At 42.2% G+C, this 21,524-nt stretch overlaps 4 non-coding genes across 4 annotated transcripts; 3 read left to right on the top strand and 1 right to left on the bottom strand.

The window, feature by feature from the left end:
* Positions 1 to 7,621: 7,621 nt before the first annotated feature.
* trnas-gcu (transfer RNA serine (anticodon GCU)) lies at positions 7,622 to 7,703 on the bottom strand. The gene has a single exon. It is a non-coding gene; the product is annotated as a tRNA-Ser (tRNA).
* Positions 7,704 to 9,326: 1,623 nt separating this feature from the next.
* On the top strand, positions 9,327 to 9,399 carry trnar-acg (transfer RNA arginine (anticodon ACG)). Its single transcript has one exon. It is a non-coding gene; the product is annotated as a tRNA-Arg (tRNA).
* Positions 9,400 to 12,088: 2,689 nt separating this feature from the next.
* On the top strand, positions 12,089 to 12,161 carry trnar-ccu (transfer RNA arginine (anticodon CCU)). The gene has a single exon. It is a non-coding gene; the product is annotated as a tRNA-Arg (tRNA).
* Positions 12,162 to 17,269: 5,108 nt separating this feature from the next.
* trnar-ucg (transfer RNA arginine (anticodon UCG)) lies at positions 17,270 to 17,342 on the top strand. Its single transcript has one exon. It is a non-coding gene; the product is annotated as a tRNA-Arg (tRNA).
* Positions 17,343 to 21,524: the final 4,182 nt, after the last annotated feature.

Consider the following 21,524-nt stretch of genomic DNA (forward strand, 5'->3'; position numbering starts at 1 on the left):
GAGGTCACGGGGACAGGGGAGTCACACGCTAGCGGTTTGAATACGCGGAAGATCACTGAGGGATCCACAGTATATGGACCCTCCGTGCGCCATCAGTCCACACTCCGGACTCTGAATCCTGCCATCCGAGTTAAGATCTCGGCGAAACCTGAGGCGCAGTTCCTTCTTAAAACGTAATCTGGTGAGCATTTCTAGAATCGTACTTGTATAGATGCAGCCTTTAATGTGTTGCTAGGTTAAAATTGATGACTTCTTGTATTTCAGTAGGCAACTGCCCTCTTGATTTCGGATTTAATTTCTTTATTACAGGAGCGCTTTTATGAAGACAGAGTCATGTTCAGGTACTTTGCTTGATGGAGGAAGATCATTTCAGACTCTGTGATCTGCTCACCTGGAAAGGTCTGCTATACTACTACAAGAGAGAAGTAGAGTCTGGAAGAAGGGACAATTTTATGATGCTTTGGAAGATAATGTTTTTTTTTCTTATACTGAAAATGAAAGGTAGTTGTTTCTATATGGACTCAGTCTTTGGAATTTGTATATATATATTTCAGTGATCCCTCAGCCATTCCTTCTGTATTGTAATTCAATTTCTCTTTTAAAATTCCTTCCCCACTTCTAGGACCTGCAGTTGCTGAACTCCACAATGGCTTCTATTGGAAAGTCTGTGACTGAGACCAAGTAAGTGTTCACTTTTTTATGAAACCATTATTTATTTAGGAGCAATGAGCAATTCTTATATAAATGCAATAAAATCATTATGCTCAAACTATGAGAGAGAAAATTAAGGATAATTTAAGAAATCAGTCTTAGCTTGTTTCTATACACAGATGGTATTATTTATTTTCAAAGGAAACCCGCGAGGATTCCCCTGGTGTGCAAGATGTGCCTGAATACTCTTGATCAGCTTCCTGCTCACTTGAAGAGGGCGTGTATGAAGCACGCCACGGCAGAAAAGATCAGGATGGCCTCTCAACAGGCGAGGGAGGACATGATGAATCACCTGAAGAACGGGGTCATCGTGGATTACCACAGAATAGAGATCGTGTCTGGTGAGGCAAACAGGATAGTGGTTGTAAGACTGCTAGAGTCCTTGGGCCTTTTTGTACATGGGAAGCCTGAAGACACATTGGCAAGGTGAGATATTTTTAATCTGTAAGGCTTCTGTAGTTTCTTTTTGAAATCATTGTTACAACATATTATGTAAAAGCATGTTGAAAAGAATCTACCTGCATTCCAGCGGCCCTGAGCAAGAGGCCGCTGTCCAGGAGGAAGAGATGCCAGAGGCTGCTCTAGAAACTGAAACAGAAGCGGATAAGGAAGGGGAAGATGTGAGCTCTGAAGAACTCTATCAGCAGTAAGACTTTTTATTTTTCAGATGTATCAATTTTTTACTAAAATTCTAATTTGTCTTATAGGTATAAAATGTTTAAACCGGTGTTTTATATCCTTACAGGCCCTGAGTAGTTAAAAAGTATCAGCAGGCCGGAAGAGAGTGGCCCAAGCTGGACTCTATAGAAAGCACTCCCTGGATGCTCCTCTCCTGATTGGATTCAAACAGTACCTTACCAAGGATCTGGGAGTGGCAAATTATTCTCAGGAGGTATTTATTTTTTAAAGGCATTTAAAATTAAGCAATGGTATCTTCATTGTAAATGTTTTTATTTCTTAGCTTAAAATTCACCCATGTGAAATGATGTCAGCCATAAACATCATGACTCTATATTTCCTACCTGAATCTATTCTACTTAAATTATTACATTATACACAATTTGAGTTCATTTTAAAAAGTTAAAGGTAATGAAAGGAATGCATTTTCATAAGAAAGATAATACCGATATGCATGTGATAATCTTCCTTATATCATGTAGTGCATCATTTGGACACTTTGTGGGCTTCAAATACAAAGAAAATCATGTTCTATGGTACAAGATAAATACAAAACTTAAGCTTTTATTTTAATTAGATTTCTTTATAAAGCATAAGCAATAATTTATTACATCGCTTCTTGAATTAAATCTTTTGACAAGAGGTAAGACTTCTGTTACATTTAAACCCATGTTTAGCTGTGTTTTTTAGATTTAACTGAACCAATTTCTGTGTGTGATAATGTCCTTGAATTCTGACAACATCACACTAAATTACATGATATAAAACAGCTAATGTTTCTAGAGATAAAGTTTCTGAGATGCTTCTAATTACTTTTTATTACCAGGGACAGTTTAATTCACCTTGTACAGTACTGTAAGACCAAGATGCTTTTTTTAAAAGTTATTTAACATTTTATAGAACTTTGTCTACTATGGCAACATGATGTGCTTGGTGAAACTTGGAAAAATACTGCTTGGCCACTTATCTTAAGATAAAGATAGGATAAAGGTTTATCTTTTGCACCTACCTGACCCCCAGGGAAGGCCAATGCTTTCTAAGTTGATGGTTCCCTACAGTAGACTGTACTTTAATTTCAAAGGTAATGTATATTGACCCAAATCAGTTTTGGAATCCAATCTACTGACGAGATGGAGCACATCCTTTTTTCAGGATTTTAGCATCATACGTTTGGTATATTTAGTCCCTAATGCTGAAAGAAATGATCATAGAACATTTGGACACTTTGTGGGCTTGAAATACAAAGCAAATCATGTTCTATGGTACAAGATAAATACAAAACGTAAGCTTTTATTTTAATTAGATTTGTTTATAAAGCATAAGCAATCATTTATTACATTAATATATGTGAAAATAACATTTTAGCATCATACGTTTAGTATATTTAGTCCCTAATGCTGAAAGAAATGATCATAGAACATGACATCTAACCTTACCTGCGGTGTTTTTAATCCCTATTGCTCAATGCACGGTGAAAGCATTCCATACATGTGTCTGACAATGAGGAATGGGCCCCTGAGACAGTCATTTGCCTGTTTCACAAATGATCGTATTTTACTAGAGATTCTGTTTGGGATTCAGATGTGCATTCGGACAGCAATCCCTTTCAAGAAATGATACGTTCTGGATGAGGTCAAAGGTGCTGGAACACTGTATCTAGGATGTGTTTGCAGAGACTGTGTGTCTCCTGCTTCAACGCAGTGATAAACAGATGTGCTCCTTTAATTTATTGGTACATGCCCAGGGCAGTAAGCAGTCTGAGGATTTATTTCCAGATGGCATAGAGCAGTGAAGCAGTGAAGTAGTGCAAAACACTGGATCATTATATTATTAGAATCTATTCTACTTAAATTATTACATTATACTCAATTTGAGTTCATTTTAAAAAGTAAAAGGTAATGAAAGGAATGCATTTTCATAAGAAAGATAATACCGATATGCATGTGATAATCTTCCTTATATCATGTAGTGCGTCATTTGGACACTTTGTGGGCTTGAAATACAAAGAAAATCTTGTTCTATGGTACAAGATAAATACAAAACTTAAGCTTTTATTTTAATTAGATTTGTTTATAAAGCATAAGCAATCATTTATTACATTAATATATGTGAAAATAACATTTTAGCATCATATGTTTAGTATATTTAGTCCCTAATGCCAAAAGAAATGATCATTTGTTTAACATGCACAGGTCTGTCTCAAAGGATGCAGTACTCCTGAAGGGTCTCAAACCCTACATTTTGGATGCCTAGCTGTATCCCTCATATGTGGCACCTCAGAATGACTTCTAACCTTACCTGTGGTGTATTCAGTCCCTATTGCTCAATGCACGGTGTACATACTGCATACATGTGTCTTGAGAATGAGGAATGGGCCCCTGAGACAGTCATTTGCCTGTTTCACAAACAGGGACCTGGACCTAGACCTGGCCCGTACGGGGCTCAAACCCGCGACCTTGGCGTTATTAGCACCACACTCTAACCAACTGAGCTAACCAGCCTCACGACAGTGCTCCTCTCTGTGTTGCAAAAAATCAAACTCAGGGAATTTTGTCCTCCTTTGAATAGAAAGCTGTGTAATTCAGTGTACGGGCTTTCTCGTGCAGTTTCATGGTTCTTGTAACCCAAATCCTACACTGGCCTGAAGTGCCCCCCCATTTCACAGCATTTTTCAGCTGATTTAAAATGTACCTAAAGGAGAAGCATTATTGAAGACCATCAATTACCAAGAGCTTTTGTCAAAGGTTTTGGTGGTCATTTTGAATGACCACAGAGCGCTGTGACCTCGGTTTTACATCTCATCCAAAAGACAGCACCCTTTTACAACACAGCATCTCCGTCACTATATTGGGGCATTGGGACCCGCACAGACCTCAGGGTGAGCGCCCCCCCCCGCCGGCACCATTAACACCGCTTCCAGCTGGAAGCTTTGTTTTTCCCTGTAGCTCATCCTCATCCAGGTACTGACCTGGCTCACACCTGCTTAGCTTCAGTGGGTTTTCAGTTGCGAGTTGCAAGGGGATGCAAGTGATGGAGCCGCTCGCTGCAAAAGCCACTGCATTGGCCGGGAATCGAACCCGAGCCTCCCGCGTGGCAGGTGAGAATTCTACCACTGAACCACCAATGCTCACTGCCTGAGCCTTCAAAAAAGACGCTTTTTTGGTGCTCTGTGCAAAACGCGTCGACATCTGCTTCCAGCTGCAAAATGCCATTTGCGGACGCTGAAGAACTTATTTCCAAGGCAGCGGGTACAAGCGATTGGGCGTTTTAAAACCACCAGGAACAGCAAAGAGGCGCGCTTCTTTGCTTGTGCCGAAACACACCGACTGAAGGCGGACAACGTAGTCGGCAGGATTGGAAGCTGTGCGGGGAGACCCCAATGGATTTCTAGTCCATCGCCTTAACCACTCAGCCACGACTACAGCAAGCCCCACCGCCGCTGCGTTCTTGCTACAATCTTACCTGGATCGCGAGGCGCCGGCGGAAGCCTATTTCAAAGTCGTTCTCCGTTTCAAAAAAACATTTCCAAAATACAAGCCTTGCAGACAGACACGCCTCAGAGGACTTAAGGGTGGCTTCATGTCGGAATGATAAAGTCTCCCCGTCTGGACATGAAAATGCCACTTTGTTACACACAAAAAAAGAATCAACAACAGAGAAATGCCCACAAGCATTTGAAAAGCCGCACCACGTCGCACTTGAAATAGCTCTTACATTAGTGGTAGACACAGGAATCGCCTTTTTATTTACGCTCTTACCAACGCGATGGAAAGCAAAACAAAGCAAAGCAGAGCAAAACAAAACGAACAAACGAAAACCCTCACGTCCTGCACTTGCATATAACGCCGTTACGTGCCCAAGCGGTATTGTACGTCATCCTAGCACTGCACCCCGGGTCGTACGGTATATGGGAACGAGCACACGCCACGAATCGTCTCGAATCACTCCCTACAGCTGTAAGGCGCCTTGAAGCGTGCACCCCCAACATTCTTCTTTGCGCATCTGTGAAAGGTAAACTCTTGAGCAAACTCTGAACCAGCTCTAAGGAAACTAATCCGATTAGACGTTACTTTGACTCATCTTCTTACGCTCAGTGCCGGATTGCTCAAACTCCAGCTAGGGTTAGGGTTAGCATTCCCACGCTACTTAGACACTTTGTTTACGCTCAGTGCTGGATTTTGGGAACTTCAGGACGAGTGGGAATTTTCTCCTATCTGTCCATTCTGTTTTGTTTTGGAGACTCTTGGCTGCCTATGTTGTTCAGTGCAGCGTGAAGGAAACATTTTCCAAAACTGTGTCAGCTCAAAAGTTGTAAGAAAACCTCTCCAGGTGCTTTAACTCTCTTCATTTTTGTCATTTAATGTGACACTCGATGTATAACTGGAGCCTCACTTATGCAAATGGTGAGGCTCCAGTTCGACACCCAGTTCCACACCACTTTACAGTATATGACAAAAGCATGGCAGACTGTGCCGGACCAGCTGGTAACTTCCGCTTATTTTGACCATATTAAACATTGGAAATCTTCCCACTTGCATTTGTGACACTTGATTTTGGCTCCACCTAAGACACTCTTAAATCTTCAAACACTTTTCTCTTCTCTCGCAACACACTTGTCTGTCGGCACTATGTGGCAGCGTTGCATGACAACCCATCTCACCACGGAAAGGAACCTAACAGCTTTGGTAAGAGAGTAGAATTACCTGAAGAACTGCTTTCCATGGAAGCAGGACCAAGCGATGTAGCATTTTTATAGTACCAGGAAAGGAGAAGCGGCACTTCGCCTTTGCTGCACAGGCACAAGGTGATGTGCGGCAGACACCGTAGTCGGCAGGATTCGAATCTGAGTGGGGAGTCCCCAATGGATTTCAAATCCATCGCCTTAACTACTCGGCCACGACTACAGCGAGCTCGCCGCCGCCGCATTCCTCCTATAATCTAACACGGAGTGCGAGGTGGCTGAGGAAACTTTATTAAAGTCGCTCTCCGTTAAAAAAAAAATACCTTTCACAAGATACATGCCGGCAGACAGACACGCCTCAGAGGGTTTAAGGCTGGCTTCACGTTCAAATGATAAAGTCTCCCCGTCCGGATGTCAAAATGCAACTTTGGCAGACAGAAAAAACATCAACAAACCACAAATGTGGACAAGGATTTTACAAGCTGCACCACACTGCACTTTCAAAAGCATTTACATTCGTGTTAGACGCAGGAATTGTCTTTGTTTTGCGCGCTTACGAACGCCATAGAAAACGAAACAAAACAAAAGCCCTCAGCTCCTGTACTTGATTATAATGCCGTTACGTGTCGAAGCAGGAATTTACGTCATCTTACCACTGCAACATGGGGAATAGAGGGAAATGAACACACGCTACGAATCGTCTCAATCACTCCCTAGAGTCGTAAGGCACATTGAAGGGTGCACCCCCATCATTAATCGTTGGGCCTCTGTAAAAGGAAAGCTGTTGAGCAGTCTTTGAAACAGCTCGGATGAAACACTTGATTGTTTCCATGTGCATCTGGAGCCCACTTCTTATTTTCACTTCACGCCGCCCAAAGCATTTCTAAAACAGAAGATTCGCGTTTGGGAATGCGCCCTGCCCTACAAATAAAACAGGTCTACGGGTCTGAAACCTGCTCCACGGAAAACAGTTCTGTTGCGCTTTTGATCAAAGGGAGATTCTCTGTTCTAACTTTTTGATTACATCTTTGGAGCTGGATTCCAACCAGCATCCTAAAGTTTCTTGGCGGTATCTTTTACAGTCCTCTGTTCGGTCGACAAGGAACAGAAGGGGGCAGCTTTCCTCACACATACAGTGCAATGTACTGTAGTGTTCCTGTTCATTGAATTCGCAGTTCTGCATCAGACCTCTAACTCGTTTCCTTAGCTTGGATTTAAGCCACGAAGCAGGCTTCTACTGTATAAACGTCTAGAGGAATCACAAACTATTTGAGAGGCCATCATCCCAGGGGGAACTGACAAAGTCTATCCCTAAACACCTAGCGCAGTCTCTCGAGAGACTGTCAAAAATCGCTTTCTCCGTTTGTGCTGCAAGTAAGTGAAAACGCGGTCTCAACCCAGAGCCACTTGGCAGCAGCGGCACGTAAATACTGTTACTACCACTGCTCGATACCAACGTTAGCCTACTATACCATGTTCAGCCACCGCTAGAAAATGTAAGGCTCTAGTACTGGAGCAAACAAAAGGAGAGCCAACGTCAAACGTAGAGAGCGACGAGGATGGGATTCGAACCCATGCATGCAGAGCACAATGGATTAGCAGTCCATCGCCTTAACCACTCGGCCACCTCGTCGATGAAACTGGGCTGTCCAGACATGGGTTGGCGCGCTCCAGATGATCTTTTTCTTTTTTTTCCCTCGTACTCGAGGGTCATTTTCCTGTTCCACATGCGATTTCAACATTTTCCTTGCGAGATGTCAAGCCAGCAAGCCACTGCTGTGGTTCAGTGGCCAGTGTGGAGTTCAGTGGCCCTGTTGTACACAGAAAGCACATTGAGCTCCTTGGACATGAAAAGTTCCAGATAAAAGCCATTTGTCATCCTTTCTCTTGGTGTCGATGTTGCTATTGTATGTAAAGGTGGCAACTTGCTCAACGAGCAGGCGGAGCACACACCGAATGCAGATGTGTCTGAGTGGTGTGTCCAAGTGGCTGCAAAAGGACAACACTCCCGGGGCGCCGTGGCTTAGTTGGTTAAAGCGCTTGTCTCTTAAACAGGAGATCCTGAGTCCGAATCCCAGTGGTGCCTTCTTTGTTCTGTTTTCTCGAACAGAACTGGTCCTTACAGACAACCGCCTACGGCTAGACTTAATTAAATGCAAGTATTCATTTCCTGTCTTTAACGCGACTTGTTTTTCTTAAAATGGATGGAACTTGCAAAACATGAAATACAAACATTGCTAATCAGCGCTAGCGGCTGGCAAAAAAAAAGAAGTCAGCAATGTTTTTTTTCTTTAACCTTAACCCTGCTAATGGAGAAGAGTTAAACGACCGAGTCTATGCAGCTTAAACGGTGCTCATGTCGGGTTCTTAGCTGAAAGGGTGGTAAATCACGCTCACCCCAGTCCTTAATCTTTTAAAAGGATACAAAATTGAACCTAGTCGCCACATCACATACATCCTGTTCAACGATAAAAAGGTGACATCTATCCTCGATCCAGAGTAAATCCCACAATGAGGGCATATTTTTTTCCACTTTACCATGAGTCGGGCTCAGCTGCACAGAGGCGAGAGCAGAGCAATGAGGTCACGGGGACAGGGGAGTCACACGCTGGCGGTTTAAACACGCGGAAGAAAACTGAGGGATCCACAGTATGTGGACCCTCCGTGCGCCATCAGTCCGCACTCCGGACTCTGAATCCTGCCATCCAAGTTAAGATCTCGGCGGAACCTGAGGCGCAGTTCCTTCTTAAAACGTAATCTGGTGAGCATTTCTAGAATCGTACTTGTATAGATGCAGCCTTTAATGTGTTGCTAGGTTAAAATTGATGACTTCTTGAACTTCAGTAGGCAACTGCCCTCTTGATTTCGGATTTAATTTCTTTATTACAGGGGCGCTTTTATGAAGACAGAGTCATGTTCAGGTACTTTGCTTGATGGAGGAAGCATATTTCGGACTCTGTGATCTGCTCACCTGGAAAGGTCTGCTGTACTACTACAAGAGAGAAGTAGAGTCTGGAAGAATGGACAATTTTATGATGTTTTGGAAGATAATGTTTTTTTTTCTTTGAAATCGAAATGAATCAGAATATCAGTGCAAAAGACAAACTCTTGGTTTGGTTTAAAGAGATATGGTTTTAAAACAGACAAAATGTAGAAAACAGGTGTTTCTCACTTTTGGAAAAGAATGGACCGGGGGTAATATTTTACTAGGTGCAGTGCTCATCTCACTGGGTTACAGTCCTGTAGTGTCACAGCAGGGCCAGTGGCGCAATGGATAACGCGTCTGACTACGGATCAGGAGATTGCAGGTTCGACTCCTGCCTGGCTCGGGTTGTTTTTAAACACATCGGGCTACTCCCTAAGTAGTCTGTGCTACTTACTGCATTGTAATCGTACCCAGTAAGATATTTCCTTCATGTAAATGAACTGCACCTGACAGCTTTAGAAAAACACCTGGGCTCAGTACGGTGCTGAGAGCTTAGCGTTGCTGTTCTAATTAGCACGCACTGCATCGGCTATGAGCCCGAACTTTTCAATTATTCCGATCAGTAAGTCAACACGTAGTCCACATGAACGGTAGAAATATTCTCTTGTCTGTCTCTTGTTTGTATAGAACTGAATGTCCCTGACAATGTACTGTTAGTTTTAATTGAAGAACGGCATTTGTGTTCAAATATACCAGACAAGTTTATGTAACTGCTCATGCGACACTCAGTTGTAATTAGTCAAGAAAAAAAAGTCGAACAACAGCTGCGGGTTTGATTCTGAACGTATGAGATTGCAGCGCCTTTTACTTCCATTGACAAATGATAGAGATTCGAAGAGAGATCCTTCAGACCAGCAAGCAAACCCACGGCTTTTTCGGTTTTCTATCTAGGCAACGTTGGTGTCTGCAATAGCATACATGAAAGCGTGATGCAATTTCTGTGGCTACATTTGTTGCACGTCATGCACAGTAAGAGTGTTTCTAACACCAAATAAAAAGTCAACAATTAGCGATCACGCCTTCTCCTCAGTTAACCCACTGAAACCCTTGCTGTTAACAGTTCTTTACTGCGTGCTTTACCAGCACCTACATATCGTGTCGGTTCTTTCAGCTTTATTCATTAGGTTTTCAAAGGCATAAGTAGAGCACCAGAGGTGCGAACGCAAAATGTGTGGTTATCTGAAGAATTGCTTCCCATGGCGGCGGGTCCAAGTGATTTCGCGTTGTTATAGTACCAGGAAAGGAGAAGCAGCACTTCACTTCTGCCGCGCAGGCACAAGGCGACGTGCGGCAGACGCCGGAGTCGGCAGGTTTCGAACCTACGCGGGGAAGCCCCAACGCATTTCGAGCCCATCGCCTTAACCACTCGACCACGACAAAAGCGAGCCCGCCACCGCCGCATTCCTCCTATAATCTAACACGGACTGCGAGGTGGCTGCGGAAACTTTTTTAAAGTTGCTCTCCGTTAAAAAAAATACCTTTCACAAGATTTGTGCCGGCAGACAGACACGCCTCAGAGGGTTTAAGGCTGGCTTCACGTTCAAATGATAAAGTCCCCCAGTCCGGATGTCAAAATGCAACTTTGGCAGACAGAAAAAACATCAACAAACCAAAAATGTGGACAAGGATTTTACAAGCTGCACCACACTGCACTTTCAAAAGCATTTACATTCGTGTTAGACGCAGGAATTGCCTTTGATTTGCGCGCTTACGAACGCCATGGAAAACGAAACAAAACTAAAGCCCTCAGCTCCTGCACTTGATTATAATCCCGTTACGTGTCGAAGCAGGAATTTACGTCATCTTACCACTGCAACACGGGGAATAGAGATGTAACGCAACGGGGGCTCAGGCGGGCGCCCTTGCCGCATCTGGTCGGCCCCATCCCGACTGGAGGCTCAAACCCGGGACTTCCGCGTCTCTCTGCAGCGACCTAGCCCCGTGAGCTAAAGAGAGATCTCTCCACAGCCCAGTAGCTGTGGTCCTGCTATCACAGGGAAGGGCGGTGACGTCACCCGCTCTTGTACGCCGGCTCTTACACAGTGCCTGTCGGCCGTAAGCGTTACAGAGGGAAATGAGCACAAGCTACGAATTGTCTCTAATCAGTCCCTACAGTTGTAAGACGCCTGGAAGCGTGCACCCCCATCATTAATCTTTGCGCATCTGTGCAAGGTAAACTCTGGAGCAGTCTCTGAAACGGCTCAAAGGAAACACGTGATTGATTCCATGAGCATCTGGGGTTCATTTCTTATTTACATTTAATTCAAGGGAAAGGCTTGGGTCAGTTTCAGACGGCCTCCAACAGCGAGATTCAAGCGCCCCACCTTCAGCCCAATCTGCGCCGCCAGAACGCCAACGGCTCCTCTGGTCTCCGGGGTGCGGTTGTGACCCCGTAACCTAAAGTGTTGGTGGCAGACAAATGGAGACTAACAGGTGATGTCCTAGGACATGACTACATTGTGACACTCGGTGGGGATGGTGACCATTGCTTGGAAAAGAGTGCGAGGCCCCTTTAGAAAAACATTTTGTTAACAGGCATTCTGCCTCAGCCTAAACACCTATAGCTTGCAAAGCGCATGCTATTAGACAGGCACCTCTGCAAGACCTTAAGAGTCTCTTAAACTAGTGATAGTAAGGTGTTCCCAATGGGCGATGTTTGGCTTTCAAATCATCTCTCTGTGGAAGCGCCGAGATGCAGCTGTTTAAGGCTTAGAAGCAGCTGACTGTTTCACTACCTAGCTGATTACTGTCAGTCAGGGAGCTCAGAAGTGAAAAGCCTGTCTGAGAGACAATTCGCCGTCGATCAGTTCAATATGTTCCGTACCAGCTCGGCGCACCTGAGATCATCTTGGTAGCCGTGTAGCTCAGATGAGTGAGAGCGTGTGTGTGTGTACCACCGTGATTGGATGCTGGTCCGTCTCAGGTCACAGTAAACCTTCTGCTGCCTAACTTTCCTAATTTTGGGGATCCCTTTGAAAAAGCAAAGGAAAAAAAAACTGGCTCTCATCAGCGTGATCGACCCAACCCAGTGTGTCCCAGTGGCCTAATGGATAAGGCACTGGCCTCCTAAGCCAGGGATTGTGGGTTTGAGTCCCATCTGGGGTGCTCCTGTCCCATTTTGAGCGTACAAATGTCCTTGTGATTTGCAAAGCTGCAACCCCACCTTACTCAGTGAGCGTCTCTGCTTTTCTCTCACATACAGTTGGGAGAAAAACTTTTGTAAACAGCCCTTCGGAATGATGTGGATTTCTGCATGAATGGCTCCTAACATGTGATCTTATCTTTATCTAAGTCATAATAATTAATAAAGAGAGTCTGATTTAACAAACAACACACGCCCAACATTTGACATTGCTGTTTCTTTATTGACCAAATGGTTTAAACAATCAAGGTCATTGATGGAAAAAGTATGTGAACCCTTATATTAAGGAGCTAGTGGAACCTCCTTTATGACAAAAACCTCAACCCCCACTTTCTGTAGCGGTTGGTCAGACCTGAGCAGCGGTTAGGAGGTATTTTGGCCTATTCCTCTATGCAAAACTATTTCAGTTCATGTATATTTTTGGGATGTCTTGCGCTGAACGGCCTGCTTCAGATCACGCCACAGCACTTCAATGGGATTGGGGTCAGGACTCTTACTTGGCCATCCCAAAATACGGAATTTCTTCTGTTTCAGCCACTCTGTTGTTGATGTACTCCTTTGTTTTTGTCATGCTGCATGACCCAGCGTCTTTCGAGTTTTAGATCACAGGCAGACACCCTGACATTCTGCTGTAGATTTTCCTGATACATCTTGGAATTCATCGGTCCCTCGATGATTGCAAGCCGTACAGCCTCCGCTATGCTTCCCAGGTGGGATGAGGTTTTGGAGTTGGTATGCAGTGTTTTGTTATCTCCAAACATAACGCTGTGCACATTTACCAACAAGTTCAACTTTTGTCACGTCTGTCCACAGAACATTGTTCCAGGAGTTGCTGTGGAACATCCATGTGGTCTTTAGCAAACTTGAGAGGGGCAGTGGTGGTTTTTTTGGGGGGGAGAGCAGTGGTTTCCTCCATGGTGACCTCGCATGATCACCACTCCTGTTCAGATTTCTTCTTATGGTGGACTCATGAACACAGACGTAAGACAAAGTCAACCACCTGTTCGCTAGATCCCATCCCCACTCAGCTAGTCAAAGATTCCCTCGAGGGACTGGCAGGACCTATAATTAGTATGATGAATGCATCGCTTGCGTCAGGCATTGTACCTGATCAATTTAAGGTAGCGGTTGTTAGACCGCTCCTTAAGAAGTCAAATTTGGATCCACAAGTTCTTAACAACTACAGGCCTGTCTCAAAGGTCCCATTTCAATCTAAAAGTCTTGGGAGAATAGTTGTTGCCCAACGTCAATCGTATCTGGATTCAAATAATATACTTGAGAAATTTCAGTCTGGTTTCTGAAACTGCATTAACAAGAGTCATAAATGATATTCTCTTAGCTACTGATGCGGGGAATGCAACAGTGCTTGTGCTTCTAGATCTTAGAGCTGACTTTGACACGGTTGACCTCTCTGTTTTGTTACACAGGCTTGAGTTTGAGGTTGGCTTATCTGGAACCGTCCTTCAGTGGTTTACTTCACATTTTACTCATCGTTTTCATTATGTTCAAATATCTAATAATTGTACTGCTTCATCAATGTCACGAGTTCAATTTGGGGTACCAGAAGATCAGTGCTGGGACCAATATTGCTCTCTCTCTCTACATGCTGCTGCTAGGTAGGATAATATGAAAAAATAATATGAACTTTCATTCATATGCTGATGACACTCAAATAAACATTTTGTTTACACCAAACGACAACTCTTCTATTATCAGTTTAGTTAAATGCATTAAGGAAGGAAATACTTGGATGTGTGAAAACTTTTTGTTACTCAACTCTGAGAAAAATGAGGATCAGTTGATCGGAGGCAACAATACTGATAGGACTACTATAACTTCAGCACTTAACTCAGAGGATTTAAACATTTGCCTCAAAAAGACAGCACGTAACCTAGGCGGCATATTAGACACAAGGCTCTTAAAAACTTGCATTGTTAAGTGCCTTGGGACAACCTTGTTGTGAAAGGCGCTATATAGAAATACATTGATTTGAATTGAATTGACAATGTAAAATGTTGTGTGTGTTGTTTGTTAAACAAGACTGTCTTTATTTATCAAAAAATAAAGGAATTTGCTAGGAATGCAAACGTTAGGTTGCGCTTCTTCATGCTGCATCGTCGGCATGAGTTGAGCTTTTTAAACGTCTGTACTTACTGTGCCCCATAAGAAATCGTTTGTCCCCGTTCCAAAGAGATTGTGCGATGTCCTGCAGTGTTCGCAAAGCAAACCTTTGACAGTTTGAAAAGAGGAATTTATTCTGCTTCCTGTGCGTGCAGTAGTTACAAAGTTGAACGTCTTTACACGATTTGCTGCAGTTTTCAGTGGGCGGGCTTTGTCAGATGGCTTGGAAAAACGCACTGTGTTTCGGCTCGGGAAACATCATGAGAAGTGTCCTGCATGTTTTCTGTGTATAGCTGTCTTTTAACGCATACAGAATTCATTCGAAATCATTGATTTCTCCAATTAACAAGGGTCCCTTAAAAGATGAGTCAAAGTAACGTCTAATCGGATTAGTTTCCTTAGAGCTGGTTCAGAGTTTGCTCAAGAGTTTACCTTTCACAGATGCGCAAAGAAGAATGTTGGGGGTGCACGCTTCAAAGCGCCTTACAGCTGTAGGGAGTGATTCGAGACGATTCGTGGCGTGTGCTCGTTCCCATATACCGTACGCCCCGGGGTGCAGTTCTAGGATGACGTATAATACCGCTTGGGCAAGTAACGGCGTTATATGCAAGTGCGGGACGTGAGGGTTTTCGTTTGTTCATTTTGTTTTGCTCTGCTTTGCTTTGTTTCGTGGTCAAGAGGCGTAAGGTAAGTCGTTATCCAGGGAGAACACTGGTGGCAAACAGTCCGAGGTGAGAGGCGAGGTCCAAAGTCGAAAAGGCAGAAGGGGAGTCCAATATCCAGAATAAACGAGGTAATGGAAAAAACGCCAGGAAGAGCTCTCAAGGAGTAGACTCAATACCAGTGGGAAGCAGGTAAAGATGGTAAAAATAGCACTGCGTACCGCACGGTGGAGTGTGTGCAGGTGGGTTAACTCGTGCGGCGGCGTTTGTTAATAATCACCCGCTGCTGGTGCTGTTTAGATTGCTTAAGAGTTGGTCTTAACTGCCTGGCGGTCATGACAAGCTCCTCTTTAAGCTGTGGTTTAGTTTTGCATTCATGTGTTTCTAGAGCAGTTATTTATGGGGGTGGGTGGGTCTTTCACAGAGGCTCAGGACAAATCCCCTGCATGAAAGTCTACTGTGTGCGTTCAAGCAGTCACAGGTCAAGAGCCAGGCAGGAGGACAATGGACAGAAGAAGCAACGAACTAAAAATAAAAGAACGAATATGAAAAAGCCACCATCTTTTTCTTTTTGACATTTTCCGACTTTCATGCAAGCCAGGACAAAGTTGCTCGTAGCTACTTGTGGATTCAAATACTCTATCGAGTGCTTTGATGAGTTTTTGCAATTTGATTGTCGTCCTGTCAGCCTGTTTCTGTTTTTTTTTTCAATCTAGTGATGGAAAGTAAGAGGGAAATGATGGAGCAATCAATAACCGCTCCGGAAAAATGGCAGAAAGAAATGGCCCGTCACTAAGGACATTTGTGAAGCAGAGGAGTGACATCACCACAAAGGCGACTTATTCTGCTGATCGTTTTGGTGAATAATGATTGAGGCGCGTTAAGAGAAAGGTAGCTGCGTCAGCATGCTTAGGCTGCAAAGGATAAAGCAAAGGTTTACTCCATGCTGAAAAGAGAAGAAAAGAAGCACAACGTTTCGGCTGTGGAGCCTTCTGCGCCATCTTCTTTAGCGATGGTGATGATGTTTACATTGGAAAAACTGAGACACGCATACTGGAGGGGCTTGAACCACCAACTTTTCAGCACCACAGAGTCTGACAGTCTTTTGTGCGCCCTACATTTGCAGGTTTATGGTCAAAGAAAACAATCACTTGCGCTTCTTGCAGCCGGCAATCTTTTTCCACTGACAACCAAGAAATGGATTTCATCTTTCACAAGCTGTATGGATTTCTTCAAAAACAAGTTATTCCAGAAAGGAAATGAATTCTTGCATTAAACTGAACCAAGCTGTACATGTTTGTCTGAAATGAGACATGCGGCACAACAAGACACGGAGAGAGGCACCGCTGGTATTCAGACCCAGGATCGCCTGCTTACTAGGCAGGCACTTTAAGCCACTAGGGAACAGCGCCAGCAGAGCACCGCGCTTTTACAGACACTTGGACACATCTGCGTTCGGTGTGCACTTAACCTGCTCTCTGAGCCCGTTGCCTCCGTCCCATTTAATAGCAGAACTGACGCCAAGAGAAATGATGAGAAATGGCATTTATCTGGCACTTCTCATGTCCAAGGAGCTCAATGCCCTTGACACCTCCCCAAGGCGACAGAGCTGTGCATTCTTTGGCGACAACATTTTTTCTTTTGTTTTATTTCTATACTTATTGATAGAATAAAAACGATATGTCATGTACTGTAAGGGAAATGTCTCTTTTCATGGGGAAAGCTAGCACCAGCAAATGTTGTGTTTAGAAGAAGTGATTTAACATGACACGTGACCTAATTTACCGGAGCAAAAGCTCACCCAGCAAGCCCTGCTTTACTTCTACAGGAGAGAAGTACTGTAGAGTCTGCAAGATGTTCAGCTGGGTAGCTACGTCAGCATGCCTCGGCTGCAAAGGAACAAGTAATTGGTTTATTGCATGCTGAAAAGAGAAGAACGGAAACACAGCATTTCGGCCGTGAGATCTTCTCACACCTGAAGAAGCCTCACACCTGTAAAAGGCTCCATGGTTTTCTTTCTTCTCTTTTCAACATGGAATACACCTATTGTCTGCAAGATGTGACAATTTCACGGTGTTTTGGAAGAAAACCTTTTTTCTTTGAATTCAAAATCAATCAGAATTTCAGCACGACACACCAACACTTTTTCTGTTTTAAGGAGATGATATTTTAAACCTGATAAAAATAGTAGGAAACACAAGTTTCTTGCTGTGAAAATTTAGATGGGGAAGTGTACTACTAGTAGCAGTGTAGAGCTCTCTGTGGTGGAGTGCAAGCGCATGTTCTATGGGCCAGTGGCGTAATGGATAACGCGTCTGACTTCGGATCAGAAGATTGTAGGTTCGAGTCCTGCCTGGCTCGTGAGGCTTTTAAACCTCTCAGGTTCCTCGGTAACAGGTTGCCGTCATGTATATGAACTATAGAAAAGCATCTGCCACAACCCGTAAATTAGCACACAAGTGCGGGCTAGTTAACACAGAACTGTATGGAGATCATCTCCAGCTCCGAGCTCAATTGCAATGAAAAAACATGCAGAACAGAACTGGAGAGCAGCTGAATTTGTGCTCAGTAGGGTGGGTAGGAATCAGCATTGCTATTGTTCTAATTGGCATGAACTGCAGGGGATCTGAATCAGAACACGTCACTTAGTTCGATCATTGCGTCAATATGTAGGCCACGTTAATATAGAATTATTACTTTGTCTGTCTCGTCTTTGTATATAGCTGAATGTCCCTGACAATTTCATGTTAGTTTTTAAGAACGACATTGGTGCTAATATATACATATATAGCATATAAGGAACACGTAAAAGTTTAGTCCATGCTGAAAAGATAAGAAAACCGCCACAACGTTTCATCTTGGAATAAATCTTTACTTGTTGTTTTGCAGCCTACCCATTCTGACCTAACTCCTCCCTTGAAATTCCCTAACAGATAAGGGTACGTAACGGCTCATGCGATGCTCAGTTGCAATTTGTCCCAAAACAAACAAGAACAGCAGCTGAGGGTTTGAGTTTGAACATGCACTGTATTAAAGCAGCTTTTATTTCCATTGATAAATGCTAGATATTCCTACAGAGATTCTCCAGGTAGTAAGCGATTCCTGTTTCTGTTTCTATTTCTGTTTCATATATATATACAGTATATATACAGTATTGTACTATTATTATATAATTTGTTACACTGTGGCTGTGTTGTGTGTGTTAAGCTGCTGTTGCACTGCAATTTCCCTCACGGGATCAATAAAGTATCTATCTATAAGAAGACATTACCAACAACGACCACAAGATGGAGATATTGTCTAGACATTACCAACAACGACCACAAGATGGAGATATTGTCCAAAGAGGCAAGAAGGGCAAAGCCGCGATAAGGTAAAATCATTTTTTGTAAGAGATTGCTGTCAGAATGCACATCCGTATCCCAAACAGAATCTCTAGTAAAATATGATCATTTGTGAAACAGTCAAATGAGTGTCTACTACAATATGATTGCTACAGATGCAGCCATTCAAAATGCGCAGGCGTACGCTGTACGCAGTCTACCACAAGTTACCGGTATATACCGCGAGTTATCGGTAAATACCGCTAGCAAAATAATAGTATCCGGAATTTCCGCAAGGTGGAGCTAATAAAGCTCAACTTCTCATGTTTGAGCTGTAGCCATCAAAGTCTTTAATGAAGATATTACTAATAGTATTAATAATAAATGACCTTGGACAAGCTGTAAACTCAAAGTATTGCCCTGGTCCACATTATTTTTTTCATTGACCGTCTTTGTAAAAGTAACACCACAGCATTTCGCAATCACGCATTTTTTTCCAATCATGCAAAGTACAGTAATTTTTGAGAATCGATTCACCATGCCTTTCACATGCTCATAAAAGAGGTTGATTTAGGAACATAAACATATTACCGTATGCAAACTGTACTGTATACAGTTTGTATATGTATATGTATATGTATATTTAATGTCTTAACTGTGCCCGTTTAAGTATTGAATATTTATATGGAATTTTACCACTGAAGGGAAATCTTAGTGCCTGAGCATAAAAAGAATAGGAGCATGCTGCAACGCGTGTGAAGGCCATAAACGATATTAATTTTGGAACATAAACATACAGTATATGGCTGGTCTCGGTACTTTAAAGAAAACATACACGAAACATGGTTTCATTATGACCAGAATCGGTCTTGAGATATTTTTAACTTGATTTACAGTATTTGAGAGGTATGTCTTGACACCGATACTACGTAAATACTCCTCACGTATATGTTTCTAGGTTTATATTATGCATTTCATACGGTCAAATTGCTTTTGAGCAACTGATAAGAAGCGCGAAACGGTATGCCCAGGGCGTTTTAGTTTTCGTTTTGTTTTAATGCAGTGCAGTGGATTGATTAGAGATATCAAGTACATACAAGTCATTTTTTAAATGTTGTAGTTCGTCTTGTAAAAATGGTACGAGTACATCATCTGTCAACAATTACACAGGTTCTGTTTCCATATTGCGGTTTTTGGTTACGTAATATTATTTTCTAATTCACGTTGTGAATATATGATTTGGGCAAACAGAGCCGCAAAGAAGTACATTATGGGTTGTTGTTGTTTTTTTGCAGTTTTATCTAAAATAAGCGATGCTTAAACCTTTGTCTGATTCTTGTGAAACTATCCACACGACAGTTACCTAGGAGTTGACTTCAGTGATGTCATTGATGGGATGTTTCTAAAAATCCATCCTCTGTAAAACATCTTCTCTAGTTGTTCTGCATATGTATTCGCTAATGAAGCTGTGTGTTCTGAGCCTGGTTCTCTACATTTCTGTATGAACCAGCTTAGAGGGCTAAAGACAGCTTGTGTTTAAATTGAGTGTAAGGTAATTTATGCTTCTAAAGTCATGGTCAGCATTTATTATTGTACTGTGCTGTAAACTTCTTCTGTGCCTAATTACATTATTTTATAGTCGATAATGTTTCTGTAGTGCTTTTTCAGCCCTCAGCATGTGTCTGCGCTGGTGGTGCTGTGGGTTAGGTTCCTGACTCCTATGTCACATGGTTTGTGGTTGAATCTCATGGAACTATGACTTTAATTTTTAACAAACATTTCTTTGAAAAAATGAAACATTTCCCTTGGTCAGAGATTAAATAAAACCTCACTCGCATCAAAACAAATTTATATTTCTAAATATCACAACATGATCGAATTTACGTTTTTTTAATAACAATGAATAGTCACCTATGCGTTACAAAATAAACATTTATATTGATTTGAATCGCGTTTTGATTTAAATCGTAAACGCGTGTTTAAATATATGTGTTTAAAGGCGATATACTGTATAAAAGCGCTGATTCTTATGGAATGTGTTCGGCCGGGGATTCAAAAAAATTATTTTTTTTAATTGCGTATCTAAGGAAAATTGCAGTATAACTTTGTTCATGCACAAACAGTGGCATGTTACATTATAATTTGGGTGTCTCCTCTTGCCAGAAAGCTCTAAATTGCATTTTGAGTGCGGTTTTTGACTTTTTCTAAATTGCAACCCATAAATAAAGCTGATACAGTTTAGACTTACTGTATTCTAAACTGTATTACAACATCACATTGGACAATGCAACTTAAATTGCAAAAATGCACTTGGAATCTGTCCAAGCCCTACTACGAAAATTATTTAAACTGCGACACTTATCATTCATCTTTAAATAAACTTTATTTTATATAGCGTTTTAAGCGAATAGGTAATTAGATTGCCCATAAGCCTAATCGCTTTTTCTACATAAACACAGCGTGATTGCTCTCTGAAAATGCTTTTTTCTTTATATTTAGGCTCAGATTTCAACTATAGATCGTATTATTATAAACTTTCTTGGAAAAATGTCTTTTATGTAAACCATGTTTGCTGTTAATTCATTTAGGGCTAAAATACGTTCATTGTCTTCCAATCGAGTCGAGTTGACATTGGAAGCTTGCCACGCCGGGACTGTTACACCAACGCATTAGCATGTTGAAGTGATTTCATTGAGGAGGCCATCTACTAGTTAACACTGTACTTCCTACTTTGAAAATACCTGTGAAATTGGTTTAATTCATCACAGCCAGCACTCCGGCAGAGAGGGGGGTTGTACTCGTTAATGTCTGATGACATACAAGTGGAAAGATTACAGATTTTAATCGTCTTTTTTCTGAACCAGGGAAAATCTGATCATGTTTCTCTATAACAATAATAAAAAACTTTATTTTAAATTATTTTACATATCCTGCTTGCACATCGCATGACTTTAATAAATCTATTCTTTATTAATACTAAATAAATAATACTAAAAATACTACAGCAAAGAGGTCACTTGATTTTTGGAATAATTCCAAATAGCACAATGATCCACTGGCATCCCTGAAGTCTGTTTAGTGCATAATCTTCCAAATACAATCACTAAGCAATTATAAGAATTATACCATCCTATTTCTTTGTGATGTCCTGTAAAAACTAAACCTATTTTTATAAGGCTTTTACTCAAAAGATTTCCAAACACACAAAGCATTTGTGAAG

Source organism: Lepisosteus oculatus, unplaced genomic scaffold (genome assembly GCF_040954835.1).
Source record: "Lepisosteus oculatus isolate fLepOcu1 unplaced genomic scaffold, fLepOcu1.hap2 HAP2_SCAFFOLD_40, whole genome shotgun sequence".
NCBI classification, from domain to species: Eukaryota; Metazoa; Chordata; class Actinopteri; order Semionotiformes; family Lepisosteidae; genus Lepisosteus; species Lepisosteus oculatus.